This window comes from Tasmannia lanceolata, unplaced genomic scaffold, assembly GCF_043159265.1.
Source record: "Tasmannia lanceolata isolate RefF3 unplaced genomic scaffold, GAP_Taslan_0.1 ptg000003l, whole genome shotgun sequence".
Taxonomy (NCBI): domain Eukaryota; kingdom Viridiplantae; phylum Streptophyta; class Magnoliopsida; order Canellales; family Winteraceae; genus Tasmannia; species Tasmannia lanceolata.
In genome coordinates, this window is record NW_027518680.1 from 31983655 (window position 1) to 32002179 (window position 18525).

The 18525-nt window shown below is 47.6% G+C and overlaps 26 non-coding genes across 26 annotated transcripts; all 26 read left to right on the forward strand.

The window, feature by feature from the left end:
• The first annotated feature begins 499 nt into the window (after positions 1-499).
• On the forward strand, positions 500-618 carry LOC143873705 (5S ribosomal RNA). The gene has a single exon (XR_013248408.1). It is a non-coding gene; the product is annotated as a 5S ribosomal RNA (ribosomal RNA).
• Positions 619-1215: 597 nt separating this feature from the next.
• On the forward strand, positions 1216-1334 carry LOC143873917 (5S ribosomal RNA). The gene has a single exon (XR_013248612.1). It is a non-coding gene; the product is annotated as a 5S ribosomal RNA (ribosomal RNA).
• A 597-nt stretch (positions 1335-1931) lies between these two features.
• Positions 1932-2050, forward strand: LOC143874170 (5S ribosomal RNA). The gene has a single exon (XR_013248858.1). It is a non-coding gene; the product is annotated as a 5S ribosomal RNA (ribosomal RNA).
• Positions 2051-2647: 597 nt separating this feature from the next.
• Positions 2648-2766, forward strand: LOC143875254 (5S ribosomal RNA). Its single transcript, XR_013249912.1, has one exon. It is a non-coding gene; the product is annotated as a 5S ribosomal RNA (ribosomal RNA).
• A 597-nt stretch (positions 2767-3363) lies between these two features.
• Positions 3364-3482, forward strand: LOC143874421 (5S ribosomal RNA). The gene has a single exon (XR_013249101.1). It is a non-coding gene; the product is annotated as a 5S ribosomal RNA (ribosomal RNA).
• A 597-nt stretch (positions 3483-4079) lies between these two features.
• LOC143874923 (5S ribosomal RNA) lies at positions 4080-4198 on the forward strand. The gene has a single exon (XR_013249593.1). It is a non-coding gene; the product is annotated as a 5S ribosomal RNA (ribosomal RNA).
• Positions 4199-4795: 597 nt separating this feature from the next.
• Positions 4796-4914, forward strand: LOC143872770 (5S ribosomal RNA). Its single transcript, XR_013247503.1, has one exon. It is a non-coding gene; the product is annotated as a 5S ribosomal RNA (ribosomal RNA).
• Positions 4915-5511: 597 nt separating this feature from the next.
• On the forward strand, positions 5512-5630 carry LOC143873918 (5S ribosomal RNA). Its single transcript, XR_013248613.1, has one exon. It is a non-coding gene; the product is annotated as a 5S ribosomal RNA (ribosomal RNA).
• Positions 5631-6227: 597 nt separating this feature from the next.
• On the forward strand, positions 6228-6346 carry LOC143874985 (5S ribosomal RNA). The gene has a single exon (XR_013249653.1). It is a non-coding gene; the product is annotated as a 5S ribosomal RNA (ribosomal RNA).
• Positions 6347-6943: 597 nt separating this feature from the next.
• LOC143875306 (5S ribosomal RNA) lies at positions 6944-7062 on the forward strand. The gene has a single exon (XR_013249961.1). It is a non-coding gene; the product is annotated as a 5S ribosomal RNA (ribosomal RNA).
• Positions 7063-7659: 597 nt separating this feature from the next.
• Positions 7660-7778, forward strand: LOC143874423 (5S ribosomal RNA). Its single transcript, XR_013249103.1, has one exon. It is a non-coding gene; the product is annotated as a 5S ribosomal RNA (ribosomal RNA).
• Positions 7779-8375: 597 nt separating this feature from the next.
• Positions 8376-8494, forward strand: LOC143873035 (5S ribosomal RNA). The gene has a single exon (XR_013247759.1). It is a non-coding gene; the product is annotated as a 5S ribosomal RNA (ribosomal RNA).
• Positions 8495-9091: 597 nt separating this feature from the next.
• On the forward strand, positions 9092-9210 carry LOC143873919 (5S ribosomal RNA). Its single transcript, XR_013248614.1, has one exon. It is a non-coding gene; the product is annotated as a 5S ribosomal RNA (ribosomal RNA).
• A 597-nt stretch (positions 9211-9807) lies between these two features.
• Positions 9808-9926, forward strand: LOC143874986 (5S ribosomal RNA). The gene has a single exon (XR_013249654.1). It is a non-coding gene; the product is annotated as a 5S ribosomal RNA (ribosomal RNA).
• A 597-nt stretch (positions 9927-10523) lies between these two features.
• On the forward strand, positions 10524-10642 carry LOC143875255 (5S ribosomal RNA). Its single transcript, XR_013249913.1, has one exon. It is a non-coding gene; the product is annotated as a 5S ribosomal RNA (ribosomal RNA).
• Positions 10643-11239: 597 nt separating this feature from the next.
• LOC143874424 (5S ribosomal RNA) lies at positions 11240-11358 on the forward strand. Its single transcript, XR_013249104.1, has one exon. It is a non-coding gene; the product is annotated as a 5S ribosomal RNA (ribosomal RNA).
• Positions 11359-11955: 597 nt separating this feature from the next.
• On the forward strand, positions 11956-12074 carry LOC143872772 (5S ribosomal RNA). Its single transcript, XR_013247505.1, has one exon. It is a non-coding gene; the product is annotated as a 5S ribosomal RNA (ribosomal RNA).
• A 597-nt stretch (positions 12075-12671) lies between these two features.
• On the forward strand, positions 12672-12790 carry LOC143873920 (5S ribosomal RNA). The gene has a single exon (XR_013248615.1). It is a non-coding gene; the product is annotated as a 5S ribosomal RNA (ribosomal RNA).
• A 597-nt stretch (positions 12791-13387) lies between these two features.
• Positions 13388-13506, forward strand: LOC143874390 (5S ribosomal RNA). The gene has a single exon (XR_013249072.1). It is a non-coding gene; the product is annotated as a 5S ribosomal RNA (ribosomal RNA).
• A 597-nt stretch (positions 13507-14103) lies between these two features.
• Positions 14104-14222, forward strand: LOC143875296 (5S ribosomal RNA). The gene has a single exon (XR_013249952.1). It is a non-coding gene; the product is annotated as a 5S ribosomal RNA (ribosomal RNA).
• A 597-nt stretch (positions 14223-14819) lies between these two features.
• Positions 14820-14938, forward strand: LOC143874425 (5S ribosomal RNA). The gene has a single exon (XR_013249105.1). It is a non-coding gene; the product is annotated as a 5S ribosomal RNA (ribosomal RNA).
• Positions 14939-15535: 597 nt separating this feature from the next.
• Positions 15536-15654, forward strand: LOC143872773 (5S ribosomal RNA). Its single transcript, XR_013247506.1, has one exon. It is a non-coding gene; the product is annotated as a 5S ribosomal RNA (ribosomal RNA).
• A 597-nt stretch (positions 15655-16251) lies between these two features.
• LOC143873921 (5S ribosomal RNA) lies at positions 16252-16370 on the forward strand. Its single transcript, XR_013248616.1, has one exon. It is a non-coding gene; the product is annotated as a 5S ribosomal RNA (ribosomal RNA).
• A 597-nt stretch (positions 16371-16967) lies between these two features.
• Positions 16968-17086, forward strand: LOC143874171 (5S ribosomal RNA). Its single transcript, XR_013248859.1, has one exon. It is a non-coding gene; the product is annotated as a 5S ribosomal RNA (ribosomal RNA).
• A 597-nt stretch (positions 17087-17683) lies between these two features.
• Positions 17684-17802, forward strand: LOC143875297 (5S ribosomal RNA). The gene has a single exon (XR_013249953.1). It is a non-coding gene; the product is annotated as a 5S ribosomal RNA (ribosomal RNA).
• A 597-nt stretch (positions 17803-18399) lies between these two features.
• Positions 18400-18518, forward strand: LOC143872774 (5S ribosomal RNA). The gene has a single exon (XR_013247507.1). It is a non-coding gene; the product is annotated as a 5S ribosomal RNA (ribosomal RNA).
• The last annotated feature ends 7 nt before the right edge of the window (positions 18519-18525 follow it).

Sequence of the window (18525 nt, forward strand, 5' to 3'; positions counted from 1 at the left end):
CGTTTCGGTTGGGATCTTTTTATTTTCTGCCGGATAGTGAATTCAAATACGTCCGGTCTTTATTATGGCGGGGTGATAGTGTCGTTTGATTCGATAAACGGAATTCGTTCTGACATTTCATTTGCGGTCAAATTATAGCGGGGGTTTGTTTAGATTCAGTGACGTACAGGCTATAGCGGATGAGTGTACTAGTGGATGCGAGTCATGAATCCGGTCGGAAGGTGTTTACTGGCCGTGAGCTACCCTTGGTGCACAAATATCGTTCCGACGATAACTTTTGATCCGCCCGTCAGATCGTGGCGATTCTTATATTGATTCGGGGGTAATCAGGAAGATCCATCGCGCAATGACAGCTCTGGCGGTCATCCGGCGTCCCGACATGCTCGGATCGTCCATCCGGTGTCATCTAGCAGGATTTTTTCGCACTTTCATTTAAACGGACTTCGTACGACAATGCGAGTGGAAACTCTTTATTACTTTGACAATGGAGAGGCATGCTGGGTGCGATCATACCAGCACAAATGCACTGGATCCCATCAGAACTCCGAAGTTAAGCATGCTTGGGCGAGAGTAGTACTAGGATGGGTGACCTCCTGGGAAGTCCTCGTGTTGCACCCCTGTCACTTTTTTCGGCTATCTACCACTTTTTTCGAACAATCTTTCGGTTCTGGAACATCGATGCGAACTGAAACGCACGTTTAGTGCGTCGCCTCCTACGTTTCGGTTCGGATCTTTTTATTTTCTTTCGGATGGTGAATTCAAATACGTTCGGTCTTTATTATGGCGGGGTGATAGTGTCGTTTGATTCGATAAACGGAATTCGTTCTGACATTTCATTTGCGGTCAAATTATAGCGGGCGTTTGTTTAGATTCAGTGACGTACAGGCTATAGCGGATGAGTGTACTAGTGGATGCGAGTCATGAATCCGGTCGGAAGGTGTTTACTGGCCGTGAGCTACCCTTGGTGCACAAATATCGTTCCGACGATAACTTTTGATCCGCCCGTCAGATCGTGGCGATTCTTATATTGATTCGGGGGTACTCGGGAAGATTCATCGCGCGATGACAGCCCTGGCGGTTATCCGGCTTCCCGACATGCTCGGATCGTCCATCCGGTGTCATCTAGCAGGATTTTTTCGCACTTTCATTTAAACGGACTTCGTACGACAATGCGAGTGGAAACTCTTTATTACTTTGACAATGGAGAGGCATGCTGGGTGCGATCATACCAGCACAAATGCACTGGATCCCATCAGAAATCCGAAGTTAAGCGTGCTTGGGCGAGAGTAGTACTAGGATGGGTGACCTCCTGGGAAGTCCTCGTGTTGCACCCCTGTCACTTTTTTCGGCTATCTACCACTTTTTTCGAACAATCTTTCGGTTCTGGAATATCGATGCGAACTGAAACGCACGTTTAGTGCGTCGCCTCCTTGGTTTCGGTTCGTATCTTTTTATTTTCTTCCGGATGGTGAATTCGAAGACGTCCGGTCTTTATTATGGCGGGGTGATAGTGTCGTTTGATTCGATAAACGGAATTCGTTCTGACATTTCATTTGCGGTCAAATTATAGCGGGGGTTTGTTTAGATTCAGTGACGTACAGGCTATAGCGGATGAGTGTACTAGTGGATGCGAGTCATGAATCCGGTCGGAAGGTGTTTACTGGCCGTGAGCTACCCTTGGTGCACAAATATCGTTCCGACGATAACTTTTGATCCGCCCGTCAGATCGTGGCGATTCTTATATTGATTCGGGGGTAATCGGGAAGATTCATCGCGCGATGACAGCCTTGGCGGTCATCCGGCTTCCCGACATGCTCGGATCGTCCATCCGATGTCATCTAGCAGGATTTTTTCGCACTTTCATTTAAACGGACTTCGTACGACAAAGCGAGTGGAAACTCTTTATTACTTTGACAATGGAGAGGCATGCTGGGTCCGATCATACCAGCACAAATGCACTGGATCCCATCAGAACTCCGAAGTTAAGCGTGCTTGGGCGAGAGTAGTACTAGGATGGGTGACCTCCTGGGAAGTCCTCGTGTTGCACCCCTGTCACTTTTTTCGGCTATCTACCACTTTTTTCGAACAATCTTTCGGTTCTGGAACATCGATGCGAACTGAAACGCACGTTTATTGCGACGCCTCCTACGTTTCGGTTCGGATCTTTTTATTTTCTTCCGGATGGTGAATTCAAATACCTCCGGTCTTTATTACGGCGGGGTGATAGTGTCGTTTGATTCGATAAACGGAATTCGTTCTGACATTTCATTTGCGGTCAAATTATAGCGGGGGTTTGTTTAGATTCAGTGACGTACAGGCTATAGCGGATGAGTGTACTAGTGGATGCGAGTCATGAATCCGGTCGGAAGGTGTTTACTGGCCGTGAGCTACCCTTGGTGCACAAATATCGTTCCGACGATAACTTTTGATCCGCCCGTCAGATCGTGGCGATTCTTATATTGATTCGGGGGTAATCGGGAAGATTCATCGCGCGATGACAGCCCTGGCGGTCATCTGGCTTCCCGACATGCTCGGATCGTCCATCCGATGGCATCTAGCAGGATTTTTTCGCACTTTCATTTAAACGGACTTCGTACGACAATGCGAGTCGAAACTCTTTATTACTTTGACAATGGGGAGGCATGCTGGGTGAGATCATACCACCAAAAATGCATTGGATCCCATCAGAACTCCGAAGTTAAGCGTGCTTGGGCGAGAGTAGTACTAGGATGGGTGACCTCCTGGGAAGTCCTCGTGTTGCACCCCTGTCACTTTTTTCGGCTATCTACCACTTTTTTCGAACAATCTTTCGGTTGTGGAATATTGAAGCGAACTGAAACGCACGTTTAGTGCGTCGCCTCCTAGGTTTTGGTGCGGATCTTTTTATTTTCTTCCGGATGGTGAATTCGAAGACGTCCGGTCTTTATTATGGCGAGGTGATAGTGTCGTTTGATTCGATAAACGGAATTCGTTCTGACATTTCATTTGCGGTCAAATTATAGCGGGGGTTTGTTTAGATTCAGTGGCGTACAGGCTATAGCGGATGAGTGTACTAGTGGATGCGAGTCATGAATCCGGTCGGAAGGTGTTTACTGGCCGTGAGCTACCCTTGGTGCACAAATATCGTTCCGACGATAACTTTTGATCCGCCCGTCAGATCGTGGCAATTCTTATATTGATTCGGGGGTAATCGGGAAGATTCATCGCGCGATGACAGCCCTGGCGGTCATCCGGCTTCCCGACATGCTCGGATCGTCCATCCGATGTTATCTAGCAGGATTTTTTCGCACTTTCATTTAAACGGACTTCGTACGACAATGCGAGTGGAAACTCTTTATTACTTTGACAATGGAGAGGCATGCTGGGTGCGATCATACCAGCACAAATGCACTGGATCCCATCAGAACTCCGAAGTTAAGCGTGCTTGGGCGAGAGTAGTACTAGGATGGGTGACCTCCTGGCAAGTCCTCGTGTTGCACCCCTGTCACTTTTTTCGGCTATCTACCACTTTTTTCGAAAAATCTTTCGGTTCTGGAACATCGATGCGAATTGAAACGCACGTTTAGTGCGACGCCTCCTACGTTTCGGTTGGGATCTTTTTATTTTCTGCCGGATAGTGAATTCAAATACGTCCGGTCTTTATTATGGCGGGGTGATAGTGTCGTTTGATTCGATAAACGGAATTCGTTCTGACATTTCATTTGCGGTCAAATTATAGCGGGGGTTTGTTTAGATTCAGTGACGTACAAGCTATAGCGGATGAGTGTACTAGTGGATGAAAGTCATGAATCCGGTCGGAAGGTGTTTACTGGCCGTGAGCTACCCTTGGTGCACAAATATCGTTCCGACGATAACTTTTGATCCGCCCGTCAGATCGTGGCGATTCTTATATTGATTCGGGGGTACTCGGGAAGATTAATCGCGCGATGACAGCCATGGCGGTCATCCGGCTTTCCGACATGCTCGGATCGTCCATCCGGTGTCATCTAGCAGGATTTTTTCGCACTTTCATTTAAACGGACTTCGTACGACAATGCGAGTGGAAACTCTTTATTACTTTGACAATGGAGAGGCATGCTGGGTGCGATCATACCAGCACAAATGCACTGGATCCCATCAGAACTCCGAAGTTAAGCGTGCTTGGGCGAGAGTAGTACTAGGATAGGTGACCTCCTGGCAAGTCCTCGTGTTGCACCCCTGTCACTTTTTTCGGCTATCTACCACTTTTTTCGAACAATCTTTCGGTTCTGGAACATCGATGCGAACTGAAACGCACGTTTAGTGCGACGCCTCCTACGTTTCGGTTGGGATCTTTTTATTTTCTGCCGGATAGTGAATTCAAATACGTCCGGTCTTTATTATGGCGGGGTGATAGTGTCGTTTGATTCGATAAACGGAATTCGTTCTAACATTTCATTTGCGGTCAAATTATAGCGGGGGTTTGTTTAGATTCAGTGACGTACAAGCTATAGCGGATGAGTGTACTAGTGGATGAAAGTCATGAATCCGGTCGGAAGGTGTTTACTGGCCGTGAGCTACCCTTGGTGCACAAATATCGTTCCGACGATAACTTTTGATCCGCCCGTCAGATCGTGGCGATTCTTATATTGATTCGGGGGTACTCGGGAAGATTAATCGCGCGATGACAGCCATGGTGGTCATCCGGCTTTCCGACATGCTCGGATCGTCCATCCGGTGTCATCTAGCAGGATTTTTTCGCACTTTCATTTAAACGGACTTCGTACGACAATGCGAGTGGAAACTCTTTATTACTTTGACAATAGAGAGGCATGCTGGGTGCGATCATACCAGCACAAATGCACTGGATCCCATCAGAACTCCGAAGTTAAGCGTGCTTGGGCGAGAGTAGTACTAGGATGGGTGACCTCCTGGGAAGTCCTCGTGTTGCACCCCTGTCACTTTTTTCGGCTATCTACCACTTTTTTCGAACAATCTTTCGGTTCTGGAACATCGATGCGAACTGAAACGCACGTTTAGTGCGTCGCCTCCTACGTTTCGGTTCGGATCTTTTTATTTTCTTTCGGATGGTGAATTCAAATACGTTCGGTCTTTATTATGGCGGGGTGATAGTGTCGTTTGATTCGATAAACGGAATTCGTTCTGACATTTCATTTGCGGTCAAATTATAGCGGGGGTTTGTTTAGATTCAGTGACGTACAGGCTATAGCGGATGAGTGTACTAGTGGATGCGAGTCATGAATCCGGTCGGAAGGTGTTTACTAGCCGTGAGCTGCCCTTGGTGCACAAATATCGTTCCGACGATAACTTTTGATCCGCCCGTCAGATCGTGGCGATTCTTATATTGATTCGGGGGTACTCGGGAAGATTCATCGCGCGATGACAGCCCTGGCGGTTATCCGGCTTCCCGACATGCTCGGATCGTCCATCCGGTGTCATCTAGCAGGATTTTTTCGCACTTTCATTTAAACGGACTTCGTACGACAATGCGAGTGGAAACTCTTTATTACTTTGACAATGGAGAGGCATGCTGGGTGCGATCATACCAGCACAAATGCACTGGATCCCATCAGAAATCCGAAGTTAAGCGTGCTTGGGCGAGAGTAGTACTAGGATGGGTGACCTCCTGGGAAGTCCTCGTGTTGCACCCCTGTCACTTTTTTCGGCTATCTACCACTTTTTTCGAACAATCTTTCGGTTCTGGAATATCGATGCGAACTGAAACGCACGTTTAGTGCGTCGCCTCCTTGGTTTCGGTTCGTATCTTTTTATTTTCTTCCGGATGGTGAATTCGAAGACGTCCGGTCTTTATTATGGCGGGGTGATAGTGTCGTTTGATTCGATAAACGGAATTCGTTCTGACATTTCATTTGCGGTCAAATTATAGCGGGGGTTTGTTTAGATTCAGTGACGTACAGGCTATAGCGGATGAGTGTACTAGTGGATGCGAGTCATGAATCCGGTCGGAAGGTGTTTACTGGCCGTGAGCTACCCTTGGTGCACAAATATCGTTCCGACGATAACTTTTAATCCGCCCGTCAGATCGTGGCGATTCTTATATTGATTCGGGGGTAATCGGGAAGATTCATCGCGCGATGACAGCCCTGGCGGTCATCCGGCTTCCCGACATGCTCGGATCGTCCATCCGATGTCATCTAGCAGGATTTTTTCGCACTTTCATTTAAACGGACTTCGTACGACAAAGCGAGTGGAAACTCTTTATTACTTTGACAATGGAGAGGCATGCTGGGTCCGATCATACCAGCACAAATGCACTGGATCCCATCAGAACTCCGAAGTTAAGCGTGCTTGGGCGAGAGTAGTACTAGGATTGGTGACCTCCTGGGAAGTCCTCGTGTTGCACCCCTGTCACTTTTTTCGGCTATCTACCACTTTTTTCGAACAATCTTTCGGTTCTGGAACATCGATGCGAACTGAAACGCACGTTTATTGCGACGCCTCCTACGTTTCGGTTCGGATCTTTTTATTTTCTTCCGGATGGTGAATTCAAATACCTCCGGTCTTTATTACGGCGGGGTGATAGTGTCGTTTGATTCGATAAACGGAATTCGTTCTGACATTTCATTTGCGGTCAAATTATAGCGGGGGTTTGTTTAGATTCAGTGACGTACAGGCTATAGCGGATGAGTGTACTAGTGGATGCGAGTCATGAATCCGGTCGGAAGGTGTTTACTGGCCGTGAGCTACCCTTGGTGCACAAATATCGTTCCGACGATAACTTTTGATCCGCCCGTCAGATCGTGGCGATTCTTATATTGATTCGGGGGTAATCGGGAAGATTCATCGCGCGATGACAGCCCTGGCGGTCATCCGGCTTCCCGACATGCTCGGATCGTCCATCCGATGGCATCTAGCAGGATTTTTTCGCACTTTCATTTAAACGGACTTCGTACGACAATGCGAGTCGAAACTCTTTATTACTTTGACAATGGGGAGGCATGCTGGGTGAGATCATACCACCAAAAATGCATTGGATCCCATCAGAACTCCGAAGTGAAGCGTGCTTGGGCGAGAGTAGTACTAGGATGGGTGACCTCCTGGGAAGTCCTCGTGTTGCACCCCTGTCACTTTTTTCGGCTATCTACCACTTTTTTCGAACAATCTTTCGGTTGTGGAATATTGAAGCGAACTGAAACGCACGTTTAGTGCGTCGCCTCCTAGGTTTTGGTTCGGATCTTTTTATTTTCTTCCGGATGGTGAATTCGAAGACGTCCGGTCTTTATTATGGCGAGGTGATAGTGTCGTTTGATTCGATAAACGGAATTCGTTCTGACATTTCATTTGCGGTCAAATTATAGCGGGGGTTTGTTTAGATTCAGTGGCGTACAGGCTATAGCGGATGAGTGTACTAGTGGATGCGAGTCATGAATCCGGTCGGAAGGTGTTTACTGGCCGTGAGCTACCCTTGGTGCACAAATATCGTTCCGACGATAACTTTTGATCCGCCCGTCAGATCGTGGCGATTTTTATATTGATTCGGGGGTAATCGGGAAGATTCATCGCGCGATGACAGCCTTGGCGGTCATCCGGCTTCCCGACATGCTCGGATCGTCCATCCGATGTTATCTAGCAGGATTTTTTCGCACTTTCATTTAAACGGACTTCGTACGACAATGCGAGTGGAAACTCTTTATTACTTTGAGAATGGAGAGGCATGCTGGGTGCGATCATACCAGCACAAATGCACTGGATCCCATCAGAACTCCGAAGTTAAGCGTGCTTGGGCGAGAGTAGTACTAGGATGGGTGACCTCCTGGCAAGTCCTCGTGTTGCACCCCTGTCACTTTTTTCGGCTATCTACCACTTTTTTCGAAAAATCTTTCGGTTCTGGAACATCGATGCGAACTGAAACGCACGTTTAGTGCGACGCCTCCTACGTTTCGGTTGGGATCTTTTTATTTTCTGCCGGATAGTGAATTCAAATACGTCCGGTCTTTATTATGGCGGGGTGATAGTGTCGTTCGATTCGATAAACGGAATTCGTTCTGACATTTCATTTGCGGTCAAATTATAGCGGGGGTTTGTTTAGATTCAGTGACGTACAAGCTATAGCGGATGAGTGTACTAGTGGATGAAACTCATGAATCCGGTCGGAAGGTGTTTACTGGCCGTGAGCTACCCTTGGTGCACAAATATCGTTCCGACGATAACTTTTGATCCGCCCGTCAGATCGTGGCGATTCTTATATTGATTCGGGGGTACTCGGGAAGATTAATCGCGCGATGACAGCCATGGCGGTCATCCGGCTTTCCGACATGCTCGGATCGTCCATCCGGTGTCATCTAGCAGGATTTTTTCGCACTTTCATTTAAACGGACTTCGTACGACAATGCGAGTGGAAACTCTTTATTACTTTGACAATGGAGAGGCATGCTGGGTGCGATCATACCAGCACAAATGCACTGGATCCCATCAGAACTCCGAAGTTAAGTGTGCTTGGGCGAGAGTAGTACTAGGATGGGTGACCTCCTGGGAAGTCCTCGTGTTGCACCCCTGTCACTTTTTTCGGCTATCTACCACTTTTTTCGAACAATCTTTCGGTTCTGGAACATCGTTGCGAACTGAAACGCACGTTTAGTGCGTCGCCTCCTACGTTTCGGTTCGGATCTTTTTATTTTCTTTCGGATGGTGAATTCAAATACGTTCGGTCTTTATTATGGCGGGGTGATAGTGTCGTTTGATTCGATAAACGGAATTCGTTCTGACATTTCATTTGCGGTCAAATTATAGCGGGGGTTTGTTTAGATTCAGTGACGTACAGGCTATAGCGGATGAGTGTACTAGTGGATGCGAGTCATGAATCCGGTCGGAAGGTGTTTACTGGCCGTGAGCTACCCTTGGTGCACAAATATCGTTCCGACGATAACTTTTGATCCGCCCGTCAGATCGTGGCGATTCTTATATTGATTCGGGGGTACTCGGGAAGATTCATTGCGCGATGACAGCCCTGGCGTTTATCCGGCTTCCCGACATGCTCGGATCGTCCATCCGGTGTCATCTAGCAGGATTTTTTCGCACTTTCATTTAAACGGACTTCGTACGACAATGCGAGTGGAAACTCTTTATTACTTTGACAATGGAGAGGCATGCTGGGTGCGATCATACCAGCACAAATGCACTGGATCCCATCAGAAATCCGAAGTTAAGCGTGCTTGGGCGAGAGTAGTACTAGGATGGGTGACCTCCTGGGAAGTCCTCGTGTTGCACCCCTGTCACTTTTTTCGGCTATCTACCACTTTTTTCGAACAATCTTTCGGTTTTGGAATATCGATGCGAACTGAAACGCACGTTTAGTGCGTCGCCTCCTTGGTTTCGGTTCGTATCTTTTTATTTTCTTCCGGATGGTGAATTCGAAGACGTCCGGTCTTTATTATGGCGGGGTGATAGTGTCGTTTGATTCGATAAACGGAATTCGTTCTGACATTTCATTTGCGGTCAAATTATAGCGGGGGTTTGTTTAGATTCAGTGACGTACAGGCTATAGCGGATGAGTGTACTAGTGGATGCGAGTCATGAATCCGGTCGGAAGGTGTTTACTGGCCGTGAGCTACCCTTGGTGCACAAATATCGTTCCGACGATAACTTTTGATCCGCCCGTCAGATCGTGGCGATTCTTATATTGATTCGGGGGTAATCGGGAAGATTCATCGCGCGATGACAGCCTTGGCGGTCATCCGGCTTCCCGACATGCTCGGATCGTCCATCCGATGTCATCTAGCAGGATTTTTTCGCACTTTCATTTAAACGGACTTCGTACGACAAAGCGAGTGGAAACTCTTTATTACTTTGACAATGGAGAGGCATGCTGGGTCCGATCATACCAGCACAAATGCACTGGATCCCATCAGAACTCCGAAGTTAAGCGTGCTTGGGCGAGAGTAGTACTAGGATTGGTGACCTCCTGGGAAGTCCTCGTGTTGCACCCCTGTCACTTTTTTCGGCTATCTACCACTTTTTTCGAACAATCTTTCGGTTCTGGAACATCGATGCGAACTGAAACGCACGTTTATTGTGACGCCTCCTACGTTTCGGTTCGGATCTTTTTATTTTCTTCCGGATGGTGAATTCAAATACCTCCGGTCTTTATTACGGCGGGGTGATAGTGTCGTTTGATTCGATAAACGGAATTCGTTCTGACATTTCATTTGCGGTCAAATTATAGCGGGGGTTTGTTTAGATTCAGTGACGTACAGGCTATAGCGGATGAGTGTACTAGTGGATGCGAGTCATGAATCCGGTCGGAAGGTGTTTACTGGCCGTGAGCTACCCTTGGTGCACAAATATCGTTCCGACGATAACTTTTGATCCGCCCGTCAGATCGTGGCGATTCTTATATTGATTCGGGGGTAATCGGGAAGATTCATCGCGCGATGACAGCCCTGGCGGTCATCCGGCTTCCCGACATGCTCGGATCGTCCATCCGATGGCATCTAGCAGGATTTTTTCGCACTTTCATTTAAACGGACTTCGTACGACAATGCGAGTCGAAACTCTTTATTACTTTGACAATGGGGAGGCATGCTGGGTGAGATCATACCACCAAAAATGCATTGGATCCCATCAGAACTCCGAAGTTAAGCGTGCTTGGGCGAGAGTAGTACTAGGATGGGTGACCTCCTGGGAAGTCCTCGTGTTGCACCCCTGTCACTTTTTTCGGCTATCTACCACTTTTTTCGAACAATCTTTCGGTTGTGGAATATTGAAGCGAACTGAAACGCACGTTTAGTGCGTCGCCTCCTAGGTTTTGGTTCGGATCTTTTTATTTTCTTCCGGATGGTGAATTCGAAGACGTCCGGTCTTTATTATGGCGAGGTGATAGTGTCGTTTGATTCGATAAACGGAATTCGTTCTGACATTTCATTTGCGGTCAAATTATAGCGGGGGTTTGTTTAGATTCAGTGGCGTACAGGCTATAGCGGATGAGTGTACTAGTGGATGCGAGTCATGAATCCGGTCGGAAGGTGTTTACTGGCCGTGAGCTACCCTTGGTGCACAAATATCGTTCCGACGATAACTTTTGATCCGCCCGTCAGATCGTGGCGATTCTTATATTGATTCGGGGGTAATCGGGAAGATTCATCGCGCGATGACAGCCCTGGCGGTCATCCGGCTTCCCGACATGCTCGGATCGTCCATCCGATGTTATCTAGCAGGATTTTTTCGCACTTTCATTTAAACGGACTTCGTACGACAATGCGAGTGGAAACTCTTTATTACTTTGACAATGGAGAGGCATGCTGGGTGCGATCATACCAGCACAAATGCACTGGATCCCATCAGAACTCCGAAGTTAAGCGTGCTTGGGCGAGAGTAGTACTAGGATGGGTGACCTCCTGGCAAGTCCTCGTGTTGCACCCCTGTCACTTTTTTCGGCTATCTACCACTTTTTTCGAAAAATCTTTCGGTTCTGGAACATCGATGCGAACTGAAACGCACGTTTAGTGCGACGCCTCCTACGTTTCGGTTGGGATCTTTTTATTTTCTGCCGGATAGTGAATTCAAATACGTCCGGTCTTTATTATGGCGGGGTGATAGTGTCGTTTGATTCGATAAACGGAATTCGTTCTGACATTTCATTTGCGGTCAAATTATAGCGGGGGTTTGTTTAGATTCAGTGACGTACAAGCTATAGCGGATGAGTGTACTAGTGGATGAAACTCATGAATCCGGTCGGAAGGTGTTTACTGGCCGTGAGCTACCCTTGGTGCACAAATATCGTTCCGACGATAACTTTTGATCCGCCCGTCAGATCGTGGCGATTCTTATATTGATTCGGGGGTACTCGGGAAGATTAATCGCGCGATGACAGCCATGGCGGTCATCCGGCTTTCCGACATGCTCGGATCGTCCATCCGGTGTCATCTAGCAGGATTTTTTCGCACTTTCATTTAAACGGACTTCGTACGACAATGCGAGTGGAAACTCTTTATTACTTTGACAATGGAGAGGCATGCTGGGTGCGATCATACCAGCACAAATGCACTGGATCCCATCAGAACTCCGAAGTTAAGCGTGCTTGGGCGAGAGTAGTACTAGGATGGGTGACCTCCTGGGAAGTCCTCGTGTTGCACCCCTGTCACTTTTTTCGGCTATCTACCACTTTTTTCGAACAATCTTTCGGTTCTGGAACATCGATGCGAACTGAAACGCACGTTTAGTGCGTCGCCTCCTACGTTTCGGTTCGGATCTTTTTATTTTCTTTCGGATGGTGAATTCAAATACGTTCGGTCTTTATTATGGCGGGGTGATAGTGTCGTTTGATTCGATAAACGGAATTCGTTCTGACATTTCATTTGCGGTCAAATTATAGCGGGGGTTTGTTTAGATTCAGTGACGTACAGGCTATAGCGGATGAGTGTACTAGTGGATGCGAGTCATGAATCCGGTCGGAAGGTGTTTACTGGCCGTGAGCTACCCTTGGTGCACAAATATCGTTCCGACGATAACTTTTGATCCGCCCGTCAGATCGTGGCGATTCTTATATTGATTCGGGGGTACTCGGGAAGATTCATTGCGCGATGACAGCCCTGGCGTTTATCCGGCTTCCCGACATTCTCGGATCGTCCATCCGGTGTCATCTAGCAGGATTTTTTCGCACTTTCATTTAAACGGACTTCGTACGACAATGCGAGTGGAAACTCTTTATTACTTTGACAATGGAGAGGCATGCTGGGTGCGATCATACCAGCACAAATGCACTGGATCCCATCAGAAATCCGAAGTTAAGCGTGCTTGGGCGAGAGTAGTACTAGGATGGGTGACCTCCTGGGAAGTCCTCGTGTTGCACCCCTGTCACTTTTTTCGGCTATCTACCACTTTTTTCGAACAATCTTTCGGTTTTGGAATATCGATGCGAACTGAAACGCACGTTTAGTGCGTCGCCTCCTTGGTTTCGGTTCGTATCTTTTTATTTTCTTCCGGATGGTGAATTCGAAGACGTCCGGTCTTTATTATGGCGGGGTGATAGTGTCGTTTGATTCGATAAACGGAATTCGTTCTGACATTTCATTTGCGGTCAAATTATAGCGGGGGTTTGTTTAGATTCAGTGACGTACAGGCTATAGCGGATGAGTGTACTAGTGGATGCGAGTCATGAATCCGGTCGGAAGGTGTTTACTGGCCGTGAGCTACCCTTGGTGCACAAATATCGTTCCGACGATAACTTTTGATCCGCCCGTCAGATCGTGGCGATTCTTATATTGATTCGGGGGTAATCGGGAAGATTCATCGCGCGATGACAGCCTTGGCGGTCATCCGGCTTCCCGACATGCTCGGATCGTCCATCCGATGTCATCTAGCAGGATTTTTTCGCACTTTCATTTAAACGGACTTCGTACGACAAAGCGAGTGGAAACTCTTTATTACTTTGACAATGGAGAGGCATGCTGGGTCCGATCATACCAGCACAAATGCACTGGATCCCATCAGAACTCCGAAGTTAAGCGTGCTTGGGCGAGAGTAGTACTAGGATGGGTGACCCCCTGGGAAGTCCTCGTGTTGCACCCCTGTCACTTTTTTCGGCTATCTACCACTTTTTTCGAACAATCTTTCGGTTCTGGAACATCGATGCGAACTGAAACGCACGTTTATTGTGACGCCTCCTACGTTTCGGTTCGGATCTTTTTATTTTCTTCCGGATGGTGAATTCAAATACCTCCGGTCTTTATTACGGCGGGGTGATAGTGTCGTTTGATTCGATAAACGGAATTCGTTCTGACATTTCATTTGCGGTCAAATTATAGCGGGGGTTTGTTTAGATTCAGTGACGTACAGGCTATAGCGGATGAGTGTACTAGTGGATGCGAGTCATGAATCCGGTCGGAAGGTGTTTACTGGCCGTGAGCTACCCTTGGTGCACAAATATCGTTCCGACGATAACTTTTGATCCGCCCGTCAGATCGTGGCGATTCTTATATTGATTCGGGGGTAATCGGGAAGATTCATCGCGCGATGACAGCCCTGGCGGTCATCCGGCTTCCCGACATGCTCGGATCGTCCATCCGATGGCATCTAGCAGGATTTTTTCGCACTTTCATTTAAACGGACTTCGTACGACAATGCGAGTCGAAACTCTTTATTACTTTGACAATGGAGAGGCATGCTGGGTGAGATCATACCACCAAAAATGCATTGGATCCCATCAGAACTCCGAAGTTAAGCGTGCTTGGGCGAGAGTAGTACTAGGATGGGTGACCTCCTGGGAAGTCCTCGTGTTGCACCTCTGTCACTTTTTTCGGCTATCTACCACTTTTTTCGAACAATCTTTCGGTTCTGGAATATTGAAGCGAACTGAAACGCACGTTTAGTGCGTCGCCTCCTAGGTTTTGGTTCGGATCTTTTTATTTTCTTCCGGATGGTGAATTCGAAGACGTCCGGTCTTTATTATGGCGAGGTGATAGTGTCGTTTGATTCGATAAACGGAATTCGTTCTGACATTTCATTTGCGGTCAAATTATAGCGGGGGTTTGTTTAGATTCAGTGGCGTACAGGCTATAGCGGATGAGTGTACTAGTGGATGCGAGTCATGAATCCGGTCGGAAGGTGTTTACTGGCCGTGAGCTACCCTTGGTGCACAAATATCGTTCCGACGATAACTTTTGATCCGCCCGTCAGATCGTGGCGATTCTTATATTGATTCGGGGGTAATCGGGAAGATTCATCGCGCGATGACAGCCCTGGCGGTCATCCGGCTTATCGACATGCTCGGATCGTCCATCCGATGTTATCTAGCAGGATTTTTTCGCACTTTCATTTAAACGGACTTCGTACGACAATGCGAGTGGAAACTCTTTATTACTTTGACAATGGAGAGGCATGCTGGGTGCGATCATACCAGCACAAATGCACTGGATCCCATCAGAACTCCGAAGTTAAGCGTGCTTGGGCGAGAGTAGTACTAGGATGGGTGACCTCCTGGCAAGTCCTCGTGTTGCACCCCTGTCACTTTTTTCGGCTATCTACCACTTTTTTCGAAAAATCTTTCGGTTCTGGAACATCGATGCGAACTGAAACGCACGTTTAGTGCGACGCCTCCTACGTTTCGGTTGGGATCTTTTTATTTTCTGCCGGATAGTGAATTCAAATACGTCCGGTCTTTATTATGGCGGGGTGATAGTGTCGTTTGATTCGATAAACGGAATTCGTTCTGACATTTCATTTGCGGTCAAATTATAGCGGGGGTTTGTTTAGATTCAGTGACGTACAAGCTATAGCGGATGAGTGTACTAGTGGATGAAACTCATGAATCCGGTCGGAAGGTGTTTACTGGCCGTGAGCTACCCTTGGTGCACAAATATCGTTCCGACGATAACTTTTGATCCGCCCGTCAGATCGTGGCGATTCTTATATTGATTCGGGGGTACTCGGGAAGATTAATCGCGCGATGACAGCCATGGCGGTCATCCGGCTTTCCGACATGCTCGGATCGTCCATCCGGTGTCATCTAGCAGGATTTTTTCGCACTTTCATTTAAACGGACTTCGTACGACAATGCGAGTGGAAACTCTTTATTACTTTGACAATGGAGAGGCATGCTGGGTGCGATCATACCAGCACAAATGCACTGGATCCCATCAGAACTCCGAAGTTAAGCGTGCTTGGGCGAGAGTAGTACTAGGATGGGTGACCTCCTGGGAAGTCCTCGTGTTGCACCCCTGTCACTTTTTTCGGCTATCTACCACTTTTTTCGAACAATCTTTCGGTTCTGGAACATCGATGCGAACTGAAACGCACGTTTAGTGCGTCGCCTCCTACGTTTCGGTTCGGATCTTTTTATTTTCTTTCGGATGGTGAATTCAAATACGTTCGGTCTTTATTATGGCGGGGTGATAGTGTCGTTTGATTCGATAAACGGAATTCGTTCTGACATTTCATTTGCGGTCAAATTATAGCGGGGGTTTGTTTAGATTCAGTGACGTACAGGCTATAGCGGATGAGTGTACTAGTGGATGCGAGTCATGAATCCGGTCGGAAGGTGTTTACTGGCCGTGAGCTACCCTTGGTGCACAAATATCGTTCCGACGATAACTTTTGATCCGCCCGTCAGATCGTGGCGATTCTTATATTGATTCGGGGGTACTCGGGAAGATTCATTGCGCGATGACAGCCCTGGCGTTTATCCGGCTTCCCGACATGCTCGGATCGTCCATCCGGTGTCATCTAGCAGGATTTTTTCGCACTTTCATTTAAACGGACTTCGTACGACAATGCGAGTGGAAACTCTTTATTACTTTGACAATGGAGAGGCATGCTGGGTGCGATCATACCAGCACAAATGCACTGGATCCCATCAGAAATCCGAAGTTAAGCGTGCTTGGGCGAGAGTAGTACTAGGATGGGTGACCTCCTGGGAAGTCCTCGTGTTGCACCCCTGTCACTTTTTTCGGCTATCTACCACTTTTTTCGAACAATCTTTCGGTTTTGGAATATCGATGCGAACTGAAACGCACGTTTAGTGCGTCGCCTCCTTGGTTTCGGTTCGTATCTTTTTATTTTCTTCCGGATGGTGAATTCGAAGACGTCCGGTCTTTATTATGGCGGGGTGATAGTGTCGTTTGATTCGATAAACGGAATTCGTTCTGACATTTCATTTGCGGTCAAATTATAGCGGGGGTTTGTTTAGATTCAGTGACGTACAGGCTATAGCGGATGAGTGTACTAGTGGATGCGAGTCATGAATCCGGTCGGAAGGTGTTTACTGGCCGTGAGCTACCCTTGGTGCACAAATATCGTTCCGACGATAACTTTTGATCCGCCCGTCAGATCGTGGCGATTCTTATATTGATTCGGGGGTAATCGGGAAGATTCATCGCGCGATGACAGCCTTGGCGGTCATCCGGCTTCCCGACATGCTCGGATCGTCCATCCGATGTCATCTAGCAGGATTTTTTCGCACTTTCATTTAAACGGACTTCGTACGACAAAGCGAGTGGAAACTCTTTATTACTTTGACAATGGAGAGGCATGCTGGGTCCGATCATACCAGCACAAATGCACTGGATCCCATCAGAACTCCGAAGTTAAGCGTGCTTGGGCGAGAGTAGTACTAGGATGGGTGACCTCCTGGGAAGTCCTCGTGTTGCACCCCTGTCACTTTTTTCGGCTATCTACCACTTTTTTCGAACAATCTTTCGGTTCTGGAACATCGATGCGAACTGAAACGCACGTTTATTGTGACGCCTCCTACGTTTCGGTTCGGATCTTTTTATTTTCTTCCGGATGGTGAATTCAAATACCTCCGGTCTTTATTACGGCGGGGTGATAGTGTCGTTTGATTCGATAAACGGAATTCGTTCTGACATTTCATTTGCGGTCAAATTATAGCGGGGGTTTGTTTAGATTCAGTGACGTACAGGCTATAGCGGATGAGTGTACTAGTGGATGCGAGTCATGAATCCGGTCGGAAGGTGTTTACTGGCCGTGAGCTACCCTTGGTGCACAAATATCGTTCCGACGATAACTTTTGATCCGCCCGTCAGATCGTGGCGATTCTTATATTGATTCGGGGGTAATCGGGAAGATTCATCGCGCGATGACAGCCCTGGCGGTCATCCGGCTTCCCGACATGCTCGGATCGTCCATCCGATGGCATCTAGCAGGATTTTTTCGCACTTTCATTTAAACGGACTTCGTACGACAATGCGAGTCGAAACTCTTTATTACTTTGACAATGGAGAGGCATGCTGGGTGAGATCATACCACCAAAAATGCATTGGATCCCATCAGAACTCCGAAGTTAAGCGTGCTTGGGCGAGAGTAGTACTAGGATGGGTGACCTCCTGGGAAGTCCTCGTGTTGCACCTCTGTCACTTTTTTCGGCTATCTACCACTTTTTTCGAACAATCTTTCGGTTCTGGAATATTGAAGCGAACTGAAACGCACGTTTAGTGCGTCGCCTCCTAGGTTTTGGTTCGGATCTTTTTATTTTCTTCCGGATGGTGAATTCGAAGACGTCCGGTCTTTATTATGGCGAGGTGATAGTGTCGTTTGATTCGATAAACGGAATTCGTTCTGACATTTCATTTGCGGTCAAATTATAGCGGGGGTTTGTTTAGATTCAGTGGCGTACAGGCTATAGCGGATGAGTGTACTAGTGGATGCGAGTCATGAATCCGGTCGGAAGGTGTTTACTGACCGTGAGCTACCCTTGGTGCACAAATATCGTTCCGACGATAACTTTTGATCCGCCCGTCAGATCGTGGCGATTCTTATATTGATTCGGGGGTACTCGGGAAGATTAATCGCGCGATGACAGCCATGGCGGTCATCCGGCTTTCCGACATGCTCGGATCGTCCATCCGGTGTCATCTAGCAGGATTTTTTCGCACTTTCATTTAAACGGACTTCGTACGACAATGCGAGTGGAAACTCTTTATTACTTTGACAATGGAGAGGCATGCTGGGTGCGATCATACCAGCACAAATGCACTGGATCCCATCAGAACTCCGAAGTTAAGCGTGCTTGGGCGAGAGTAGTACTAGGATGGGTGACCTCCTGGGAAGTCCTCGTGTTGCACCCCTGTCACT